This window comes from Danio rerio, chromosome 9 (assembly GCF_049306965.1).
Source record: "Danio rerio strain Tuebingen ecotype United States chromosome 9, GRCz12tu, whole genome shotgun sequence".
In the NCBI taxonomy this organism is placed as follows: Eukaryota; Metazoa; Chordata; class Actinopteri; order Cypriniformes; family Danionidae; genus Danio; species Danio rerio.
The window spans coordinates 33,053,598-33,066,220 of NC_133184.1; the positions used below are offsets into that span (position 1 = coordinate 33,053,598).

Sequence of the window (12,623 nt, forward strand, 5' to 3'; positions counted from 1 at the left end):
ATATTTTTTATGCTGGATTTTAATGTTGGAATCATTAATGTTTTTAAAAAGTAAACTATTATTTGATTGCATTTTTAAAAATAGTAATATTTTATCATACACTCAGAAATAAAGGTACAAAACGTGTCACTGAGCTGGTAACAAATGTGCACATTGGTACCAATTTTGTACCTTTAGGGCACATTTTTATATCTATAGGGTACTGAGAGGTACACATTTGTACTTTTTAGGTATTAAATGTATCTTTATGGTACATATATGGCTCTGCAAGGGGCAAAAGTGTACCTTTTAAAAAGTTACCACCCTGTGACATGTTTTGTATTTTTATTTCTGAGAGTATAACGGTCAGCCCTACTTTGAAGTCATATGACTCTCTTTTTGCTCAAATTTTGAGTGGGCTTTTCTCTGAACCCACCACAACTAACACAGAGAAAATGTGCACTCAGATGCTGGAGTAAAATAAAATGTTTTTGTTTTGCAGTGATGTTATAGTAATATATAGGAATATTGCAATTATAAAACTATGAAACAAAGAATGGTGCCAACTGTTAAACTGAAGAACTGATTTACTCAGACTAATAAACAAATCAATCAGACCAATTTTATAAACCCAAAAGATCCACACAATTAAAATAATCATTTGTTTATGAATTCTAATAAACTCTCTCAGAAAATCCATGACTTCCACTTGATGTTATGGATGTAAATTGTTTAGTGACTTTTGAATCCTAAAATGTTTCTATTTCACAAAGTTTTGTTTTACTTTAGAAGTTTTGTAATACATTTACATCATAATATTGAAAATGTTATCCTGTTTATTGTAGTTTGTAAAATGTTTTTGAGTTTTGTCATAAACTAAAGTGAAGTTAAATGACAGAAATGTTCTTTCTCAGTAAACTCCTTTAAATAAAACAAATCACCATATCATTATACCAAATGCATATTAATGATTATGAATTATTAATCTGTGCATGCTTAATTTTTAACCTTGTCATTTTTAATTAAAATAGGATTTCTAAATCCTCCTGTCAGTCATTTAGTTTTAAATTCCTCCCCTCTGCAATCAATTGCAGCCAAACCAATCTGCCTCTGTTCAGTCAACCTATTTATAGAACCAGGTCCCTGCCTTACTTTGAATTATTCTGGTGATGATCATTAATTTCTCTCTAATGTACATCAAAAAATGAAAGAAAACATTGGTTTCTGCTTCTTTTTCATGGCAACTTTAAATGCCAATGCTTTTATGTATACAGTGTCATGTACCTAATAAGCTCCATATATACTGTATAGCCAGCCAATGTTCTGAAAGCACTAACTCAAATGAGCACTGTGGGCTGATTTGGATACGTACATCGCTGCACGTCCAACACATCACAAGGCGTGGGCTGAAGATGTGAGGAGAGACCCTCATAACCTTCTTAGTACCCCAACAGGAAGTAGGCTTGTTTTTATTGCACCCCCGTGTCCTTTAATGTGTAAGATGAAAGCGTGCATATCGCTGGTGCTTTTCCTCGCTTTTCATGCCTTGCTAATTCATATTTAGGGGAAAAGGAAAACATAAACATTGTTGCAAGAGTGCTTTTGGATTTGATTCATTTATAGCTCCCTTATTTATGCACTTCCTGAAATCCCCAAAAAAGACAGTCGCCAACTGTGCCTTTGTGTGTTGTTTTTCATTATCGGTGATGAGCCTGGTTTCACTCTTTTGTGAGCACGCTATTATTTTTAAAGCGCACGACATTTCGGCATGATCACAAAATGCTGCACGAGGATTTAAATTCTAACCGTGAGCTCTCTCTTTGCTAACAACTTCTAACAAAGGCACTGTGTAGAGATTGCTTTTACATTTCAGCCTGTCATCTATATCTCACAGATGTGTCTTTAGCATTTGGATTGCCGTTGCTGCTGTGTGACTATTTATCTGGACTCCTTTGCCTCTCTTCCTCTTTGTTGCAGCTTTCAGGAGGCAGCAAGTCTGAGGTGCAAGTCCGTGGACTGCTAATGAGAGTAGATCTACGGTTTGTGGCGTGCCAAGTCTGGCTTCTTTAATACTGTATCAAAGGCCCAATCAAAGGAATAATTTCCTCCAGCAGCCTGCCTCTGAGCATCACCGTGAGACGTTCTGCTTTCTACAGTCTTTATCTGGCCTTATGGAACATACAGAAAATCATGCGTTATTTTCTGTTTTGTTTAAAGGTGAACTAAGCAATTTTCGACCAAAACAATTTTGTTGTTTGAAGGCACCAAAACAAAACCCAACAAGACTTTGCTTACTTTTTGATATCTTTATTGTTGTTACTAGACATGCAATCAGCCCTGCTGATTGGCTGTAAGTGTGTTTTGGGTATCGGTCGGACACTGGGGTCAGAAGTATTTTTTTTTAAAGTCATCATGAAACAGAATTTTTTATCTCATAATGTGATGTACATCCACTATTGTGATGTGCATGTCGAAAAACATCAATTACATGTGTTGCGACAAGATTATCAGCGACAAGCAAATTGCCTGTCTGCATCAAACGTCATACAACAGAAACCTTTAGGGTGCACTTACACTATGCTATCCGAACCGTGCCCAGACGTGTTTCCTGGTTTGTTTGACAAGTGTGAGTGCTCTGAATCAGGCCCAAGAGCAGTTCAGTTGGCCGGCCCTGGCCCAGTTGGAAGAGGTGTGCCAGAGTGCGGTTCAGTTGGGCTTTGGCATGGTACGCTTGTAATGTAAGTGCAAAGCACGCCTGAGCTTGAAATTAAAGACACCATGTCACATTTAAGGGACTATTTCAAATGAATTTATTAATCATTCCTACTTTTCAATGGATGTGAACTGTCGTAGTTTATTAAAGACACAAACCCCTCTTTGCCTAACAGCTGCACCCTCAGCAAACCTCTTAATACTGTACGTGCAGCACAAGGACTTTTATGATAATTTATCCATGTCAAAAGTGGATCTGTGGATCTGTTCGACAAAATATTTGACTGTGTTTCCCTAAATGACTTTAGCAGTATTATAAAAGCAATGTCCACTTTGCTGAATGAGAGCACTTCTCTTTCTCTTAAACTGAACAGTTGCGTCATCGATGATGTTAGCGTGCTCGGAATGTAAAGATGCAGTGTGAGTACAGGTCCTTGGGGGAGAGAGACAACCGTGCCTAGTTAGAGTACGCACTTTAAATACTATAGCCATTCATTTAAATCAGCCAATGCACTTCTAATGAAATGGTAATGGTTATGATCTAATTGATACATGTTAAACCTATTTAACATTAAATCTGAAAAGTACTTAGCCTGAGTATGTTGTTGGTTTGCATTGAGTTACAGGTCTGACTTTCATTTTCAAACTGTTTGCTAATTATTTTATTTTCAAGGTTTGAGGTAAATTATCTGCTGCGGTTTTAAGAAGTATGGCAATAAATGCCATGTAAAAATGGTGTTACAACTCACCTTGGTGACATTTAACCCTTTATAAAGCACATAATCTGTACCAGAGCCGATAATTTTTTGTAGTTTATGCTGTTATTTTGCTGTGATGTTGCAGAAGTAGAAACAGTTACTAAAATAGAAATTTTGCTCAACAAAAAGTTATTGTATCATGAAAAAAGTGTGTATTTTAGATTTTATTGACCTTTTATAGCATAGTTAGGACATGGTGTTAAAGTTATGATCATTGGAAGATGGTCATTGCCAACAGAATGGAAGAAGCTTGGTGATTGGAAGAAAACAGGGGAGAAATGAAACACCTGCCCTAAAGGCATTCCATGTGCTAGGAAGTGAAGAAAAGTCATTTTGAGGGAGGAGGGATATGGTATTTGATTAAAGACAATGATGGAAAATGATTTTTTGCAAAATAATGAAATGCACAGATATATTATTATAACAAGCACTATATACATATAAAAAGTGTACATTTTTATTTCATGCTGCCTTCAAAACTCACTTAGTGCACTTTAAAGTAATGTAAGACACAGTACTTGTTCTCGTGGGTCCATTATTTCTATGTGCAACATTAAATAATGGCCTAAATATCAAGTGACATACAATAGATTAGCGCTGTATGTGTTAGTTTTTTTTTAGATGTGATTGCTGTGTTTTCTTTACACTTGACTAAGTCTCAAAGGGATGAATGTTTGATGGGCAGCCCAGAGACAGTTATTCCTCCTTGGGGGTGAGGCCAGACTTTGCAGATCAAAAGTCAATCTTTTACTTTTTCTTGCTGTTGTTTACTCTGACTATCTCTGCCAGGAGCACAGTTTTTCTTCACAGAAATACTGGCATGACATTTAGTTGGATGAAAAGAGTTTAGTCTTTTGGTGGGAGAGACGGTGCTTCTATGATGCTGCATTATAAAGTATAGAAAAACTTGATCCAGCTCTGTTTTGGTTTGGTCATTTATAGATATGACCTGAATGATTATTATTTTATTATCAACTTTGGACGTCTCTGGCTTCAGATTAGGGCTGGGCCGATAAACGATATTATTTCGAATTGATATTAAAATTTATGTAAATATCAATGATAAGCTCTGGACTTTTTTATATGAATCTAAGAGCCAGTCACACAGCAGAAATGTGCACCAATGAATATCCAAAAATGTGATGATAGTAGAGATGCGCTGAATTTTCACCCACAGAATATGTAGCTTCAGTCATTGTTGGGGTACTCTTTTAAATCAGGAGGCATGAACAGCTGATATCGAAATTTATATCGATATCGTTCGATATGGAAAATAGTTAATGAAATTGCATTTTTTACCATTATTTATTGCCAAGACTTACTTCAGATGTGTATATATATATATATATATATATATATATATATATATATATATATATATATATATATATATATATATGTGTGTGTGTATGTATGTGTGTGTGTGTGTGTGTGTGTGTGTGTGTGTATTTTATTAACATTTTTATATTCAAAACTTGAATAGAATTTTGCCCAAAAACATGAATAATAAAATAGGAATAATAATATTTATTTATTTTGTATTATTAGCTATAAGTAATAAAATATTTAGAATTTTGTTACATTTTGCAACAATATACATTTAAAGTATGTAAACCAAAATATTTTGTTTTATTCTTGTGTATTCTTCCGGTGTACTGTCTTTCCATTACAAAATTGTCACGTTTAAGATCTGATTGCTTTAAAAATCAGCGATCTTCACTGCCTGTTAGATATACGATATATAGCACTGCATAAAATTCCATTTCCCCCTGCCATGTCTTTAAAACATAAAAGATTATTTTACCCCAGTATTGTCAATAGAATTTTTGCTCTAGCCTGTTGCTACTGACAGTGTTAGTGGTTACAATGGTCTTTCATCTCATTTTATTCTTGAACGACTAAATGGATGCTAAAGTCTATTTAACTGAATGTATTGTAATTACATTACAACATTTATGCTGAAAAAGCAACCTATTGAAATTGAAAATAGTCTCATTAAGCTGTCACTGGAAGTTTATCATTGTCTTTAAAACTCTAGCTGTGCATAGAGCCTATTGTTATATTGAGTAAAATTAAGTTATATAAAGCAAAATAGTTTTTTATAACTAGGAAAATGTATCAAAATGCTGTGACAGCATAATGTCTTGCCTTCCTGCTTTAATAGGAAATTAGTCAACACAGGAAACAAAATGTGTTTGTCTAATCATTTCATCTTAAAAAATAAATAAGTGAGTTGCATCTTTTGTGTTAGTGTGTATCTGAAGTTTTATAGCAAATAGACGTATATTGTTAATTTGACAGTATTTTTTTTTTACGTTTGTCTGTAATTTAATATGACACACATCTGAATTTTCTTAGCAATTATGGCTTCGTTATTGTCCCTTGCCTGTCTTAATCATATAATTAAGGCAAGATTGTATGTTTACTTCACTAAAATAACTGAGGGTTGTGTATATGCAGTATTGGTAGTAGGCCTGAGTGTACATTGGCTGTGGTTGAACTGACCCATAGATAATGGATGAGCTGTTCAGATGGATTTCACACAATAGTCTGTGTAATATTTGAATGTAATTTGTATATATAACTGATATGGGATGAAGAATTTGTCTGAACACAAACTTGTTTGAAAACAAATAAATCTCCAGGGATTTTCCAAAAAAGGCTTAAAATTTGACAGCTAAAAAAACACAGGTATTTAACGTCATTCAGACATGGTTAGGCCGCTAAACATATGGTGTAATGATTGAACCAGCTTTAATCAAATTATGTTTTGTGTCATGTTGGAATAAAACTGACGCGCAAGTGAAAGAAAATGAGCTGCTAACGATTTCTTAGAACTGATATATTCAAATCAAACAGATGAGATACCTGGCACTATATATATGCATTTTTGTTCGCTCAGTGTCTTTGGCACAAAACATTGATATCACTGTCGGTTTGTGGTCCAAATTCCTGGTGTGAAGGGCTGCTGGAAATTGGGACGAAATGGCTGGAACAGGTTCTAACAAACAAATTGAATATGATTGAGTTGATTAACAACAACAGCCTGAACATTAGTCTGAATGAAAATGATCTCTTTTATTGTTCTTTTTAAAGCAAGGAAACTTAGCAGCACTTAGCCTGATATGAAAGTGCATAGAGTAAAAAGCTACAGAGAAAAGAATCCACGTCTTGCACAAATTATAGGGTTTTCACCAGTGCTTTTATCATTCTTGTCAATTGCTATCAGTTGCCCTTAGAGTTATGCAGTAATGGTGACATTTTCCATATCCGTTCATTTGCAGTATTATTATTATTATTATGTTGTGTCATTTCTCTGGCATGCTTTTAAATAATTTACTGGTAGCGTTCAGCGTTCGACCCTAATCATTGGGTTCCATTTCAGGTCATCTGGAATGATTTATCTTGAACGGCGTTCAGTAAACAGAGCCGATGAGTGGAGACGTTGTCCTTTAACTGCTAAGATAATGAAGTGCTGTGGGATCTGACTTCCGGGCCAGCCAGGGCAGGTTGGAGTAAGTTCGGCCCAGCGCAGGGAACTGCAGCGTGGGGCAGGGCGCTGTGGCAGGTGCCTGTGTCAGCAGTACTGCCGGCCAAGGGGAGAGGTCAATCTCACACCTCCAGCAGGTGGGACTCAGGCTTGCATTAATGATGCTTACAGTGAGATTGCTGCAGTGTCAGGGGGAGAGGAAAGCATCGAGCCAGGTGTCTCCTCCAGCTCTGAGATTTACACAGGAACACAACACCACTAACAGGCTTCCAAATGAGGAACTCGTGCTTGATGAAGTTGTTGGGTCGATGATGAACTGCATATGTGGTCAGGAGGGATTCTGTTAATATCAAATAATATTGCTTCATATAAGACCAAATAATACATTTATACAGCCCGAATAGAATGTGTTTGTGGCATGCAGGTAGATGGACAGTGATGTAAACTGCTGTTGCTTTTAAAGGGTGGAGCAATTTTTTTATGGGTTTTTAAGATGACAAGCATTTCTACTTGGCGGCTATTTAATGTTAAACAGCATATAAATAAGCAAAATGTACATAATACGGATAAGAGTAGGGCAGCAGGTTGGCTCGGTGGTTAGTACTGTCACCTTACAGCAAGAAGTTTGCTGGTTCCCTGAGTCCCGGCTCAGTTGACTTTCTATGTTGAGTTTGCATCTTCTCCCAATGTTCACGTCGGTTTCCTCTGGGTGCTCCGGTTTCCCCCACAAGTCCAAAGATATGATGTATTAGTGAATTGAATAAACTAATATTGGCTGTAGAGTATGTGCGTGAATTAGTTGCAGCTGGAAGGGCATCTGCTGTGTAAAACATATGCTGGATAAGTTGGCGATTCATTCTGCTGTGGCGACCCCTGATTAATAAAGGGACCAAGCTGAAGGAAAATGAATAAATGAATATTAATTAAGCTAAAATGCACATTTTCTCACCATTATTTCTTCATCAAGTTCCAAACATTTATGAGGTTCTCTTTTCTGCTGAACACACACACACAACGTTATTTTAACAGTTTAACCTTATTTTAACCAGTAGTCTTTGATATTTGGAGTAATAAAATACAGAGAAAGTTTAATTTTTGTGGACAAAATCTCAAACATATCTGAAACAAATGTAAATAATGAGTAATTAATAATAATTATATATTCATTCATTTATTTTCTTTTCGGCTTAATCCCTTTATTAATTAGCAGTTGCCACAGTGGAATGAACCACCAACTTATCCAGCATATGTTTTATGTAGCAGATGCCATTCCAGCTGCAACCCATCATTGAGAACACCCATACTCTGTTGTTCACACACATACAATACGGACAGTTTAGCTTACCCAATTCACCTACAGTGCATGTCGTTGGACTTGTGTGTGGAAACCGGAGCACCCGGAGGGAACCCATGCCAACACGGGAAGAACATGCAAATTCCACACAGAAATGCCAACTGACCCAACTGAGGCTCATACCAGGAACTTTCTTGCTGTGAGGCGACAGCCCTCCCACTTTGCCTCCACGCTGCCCCCACCTAATAATAATAATCATTAATAACGACTAAATATTGAAAGTAGGGCTGCAAGATAAATATTGCGATATGAATACATTTTCACAAGATAGTGTTTTTCTTACTTTTCTTAAATTGTTTGGTCTCTTTTCTAGTCCAAATATCTAAAATAATTAGATCAAGTAAAAATATTGTTTTGTTGTTGTCTATTGTGCAGCCCTAAATGAGGGAATATTAACTTGTGGGTGAACTTTGCCCTTTACGAAAACGTATTTCTATGTCAAAGCTATGATAGCCCTAAGGGGCCCTTGTTAGATACAAACTTTTTGTAAAATGTTTTTTTTTTATTTTATTTATTTATAGTATAGATTTAGAATGTCCTTTAGAACAACATGAGGAGGGAACCCTAAACCTTCCCGATTTTTACAACTCACCACAAACTTGCATTCCTATATGCATTCATCAATTCAACAGCTGATTAGTAGAACCATTTACGTTTCATTCAGATGAACATCACAATATAGAACCAACCATCTGTCGTTATTCTTTGTTGTGACTTTAATGTCTGTGTATCGCTCTCTGTGAAACCAGTGCACAGTGTTACAGTAAATCGGGCCGTTGCATTCCCTAAATCGGGTCAGGAAAGCTTCCTAATGACTCTGAGCTTGATATCATGAGACACAGCTGGACTTAAAACGTCTCTGTTTAATCGCTTCCTCCAGATGTTAGATCACATGGAGTGATCGCCTCAATGACACGATTTGATAAAAATAGTTGTAATGCTTAGTCTTTTTTTCTTCAAGCTTCTAAGTTTACAGGCTTTACATAACCAGCTCTGTCTTACTGTGTAATGCTATATATTTCTGATCTACAGTAAAGATTATCTCTGTGGTGAATATTAGGAGTATTTCACATTCCACTAGCAGCCCCTGTGGCCGTTCAACCTCATTCTGCGCTCTTATGTCATACATCTGAATCATGAGCTCTTCGCCTCGTCTTTCTCCATACCTCTTTGTCCTTATGCTCTCGTCCGTGCGAGGTAATGGCTGAATGAAAAGAGGAAGGATCTATTCTGGACATTTCACGCCCTCGTCAGGTCTTTACCACAGATGATCAGCTGTTGTATGATTTTGTGCGTGTTATAGCAGACTCTAATGTAAACCGATTATGTGTCCTAATGCATTTGTACCAGTAATATATTATGGGTGGATAGTGTTAAAGAGTTACTCACCCCTGTTTCACCTTTATTGAAACAACATGAGTAAATAATGACATAAAGTTCTTCTTTTTTGGGTGAACAGACATCTTTATCTGGAGATGTAAAGAGATACTTTAGCAGTTGTGTCTGTTTTTCTCATCAGATTAATAAATGTTTCATGTTTAATATGATGCAATTATCAATCTATTAGAGTAAGCCGTTCAGTGTATTTCATCGTAATCAATATTTTCGCCCATAGCCTCCTTGTCTCCTCTCCGTGAGCTAACTCATATTTCTCATCTTAGATGGCGGCATCTGGTCTGAAATGTCCTGAAGGAAGAACTTCTCCTCCCGGCCTTCCATTTTATCTGGGATCAGGAGTATTTGCTGGCCCCATTTGATCCGTTCAGTACACTTGGGTTTAATGTCTGGCCAGTGTTTTTGGAGCAGCAGGTAGTCACAGGGAAGCCGTTCTAGGGTCATCACTCTTTTGTGTCACTGTAATTCACACACAGATGGAGACCTTTGAACTCTGACAGAGGTCATTTTGAAATTATTACTCTAGAAATTTCTGTTTTGCTTGGGTGTTTTGAAGAAGAGAATGATCTTTGGACAGATTTTAGAGGAAAAACACAGCCATGTAAGGATTTTTTTTGTCTGTGAAGGATTTGTTTTCCTATGTGAGATCATTAAATAGTCCTTTGAGATGTTAAACTATTTAGATATTGGCCATTTTGGGCTGTTTTGTTTTTTTAAATGCAGAATATCATTTGTTACTTGCAAACCATTGTTTTTTTTGGGATGGGTAGACATTTTGGCAAGAGGCCAGCTAATTCTAGACAGGTTTGATAAGCCTTTTATGGCTTTTTTACATGCTATATTAGAGTAATAGCGGGGTGCCACTGACAGTCAGTGGAAAGGCTACACTAACAAAAGCATCTTAACATATGAGAGATGAGTTAAAGCTAGTCATATTCAGCATAACAAAGAGTGCTTTCTCTGTGTTTGTACATGTGATGCCTCTTTAAAGACACAAATAATTTCATTTAATAAAAAGTTATTTGTTGTTTTATTTAAATTTAATAAATCTATAAATTATTTATATATAAATATAAATATATAAATTTTATATATATATATATATATATATATATATATATATATATATATATATATATTAATAATATGGATGTGTACATTACAGATATAAGTATTAATATATTACTATTATTTAATTACACTCACTAGCCGTTTAATTGGACACTCTTTGCCTTCCTAATTTTTCATGGGACTGATTCAACAAGGTGCTGAAACATTCCTGGCTGAGACTTTGGGCAATAATGTCATTATGGCATCACATAGCTGTAGCAGATTTGTCGGCTGTACATTTATGACGTGATTCTCTTTCCCACCAAATCTTAAAGTGGCCATTTGAGTAGTGTGAACTCATTGTAATATTTAAGAAACCATTTAAAGATTATTTGAACTTTGTGACATGGTGTGTTATTCTGCTTGTAATAACGATGACAAGACAAGTACACTGTGATCATAAAGGAATGGATATGGTCAACAACAATGGTTCTTAGATAAGCTGTGATATTTCAATTATACGTTTATGTTTACACAATATTCTGATCCTACAATTTTTACAAATTTCTGTTATGCAATTTTGGTGAGTTAATGCTTACTGTAGCCTTTTGTTTTGTTTTGTTGTCAAAATTGTCAGTAGTGTGATCTTCTGCTGCTGTAGCACATCTGCTTCAAGGTTAGATGTGTTGTTTGTTCAGACATGCACTTCTGCATTCACCTCTGCCCTTGGCATCAGTGACTACGTTTACATGGACATCAGTAATCAAATTATTTGCCTTAGTCTGATTAAGACAATAATACGATTAAGGTGTTTACATCAGTTGCTTTTTGAATGTTTCTTTCACGATCCTGTTTTACTTGTTATATAGCACATAGATTGATTATTGAAATTGTGTCACCACGCTACCCACGTTTTCTCTGGAGTTTTATGTAATTTTAGAAGATTAATTTTTTTTTTTTTTGACTTCACTGCAGTTCAGCAGTCTCACTTTTATTAAGGAACATTTCATTCATGCCTCCATGACAAGCGAAGTTAGGGCTGGTGGAAGTGTGTTGTTTTTAATGGAATTTGATACCGCACTGAATAGGAGATAAAAACTCTGCATCACAGTGTGTGTGTCTGTGGTTCTTTACGGAATTGGTAGGTGCAGAGAATAGTGTCAGACAGCCGTGTGTATAGACTACTCTGTTGCAAATTGCAAAAAAAATTCCTACATGACGGTGAAGGTTTGATTAAAGTATTTACACGTCAGTACTGCACTTCCATAATGCGACTAAAATTAGTATACTCCACATGTCTTAATCTGATTTCTGTTTAGTTCAATTAGAGTTAAATCGGATTAAATTAATCAAAAATAGCTGATTACAGACTCTTAATAAGAGAAATGTCTTTTTAAAATCTATTTTTTGGTGTCCATGTAAATGTACTCAGAGACATTATTTCAACAGAACTGCCACTCTCTAGATATCTGCTCTTTGTCTGTCCCTAAAAAGAAGGTTATGTGTACAGCTGACAAACAGAACTGCAGTTTCTGATATATTTTAGCTCATCTAGCACCAACAACCAGACCACATTCAAAAGTCAGTTAAAATCTTTCTTTTATTTTCTGATGCTCGGTTTGAACATCAACAGATTGTTCTGAACATCAGTAGACCAGGTCTACATGTGTAAGTGCATAAGAGTTACTGTCATATGATTGATTATATATTTGCCAAACAAAGTCTTAGAAAGTAGCCAGTGAGTGTTATGATGTTAGTATTATATTAAGCAAATTATAATTGTTTATTGATTTTGTGTGTGTGTGTGTGTGTGTGTGTGTGTATGTGTGTCCTTTTGAAGTGTTTTTAGACAATCCATGAGCTCGTTAGTGAGCTTTCACATAAA

The 12,623-nt window shown here is 35.7% G+C and overlaps 1 protein-coding gene across 7 annotated transcripts in view; it reads left to right on the forward strand.

The window, feature by feature from the left end:
* The window catches only part of si:ch211-168k14.2, a 241,568-nt gene that overhangs the window by 27,066 nt on the left and 201,879 nt on the right, over positions 1-12,623 (forward strand). Inside the window, exon 3 of one of the 7 annotated variants that reach the window (XM_073912860.1) lies at positions 9,955-10,102. The exons of the other annotated variants lie outside the window; for them this stretch is intronic. The gene's annotated coding sequence lies outside the window, so the exon portion shown is untranslated. The remainder of the gene's footprint in view (positions 1-9,954; positions 10,103-12,623) is intronic. 7 annotated transcript variants of the gene reach the window in all.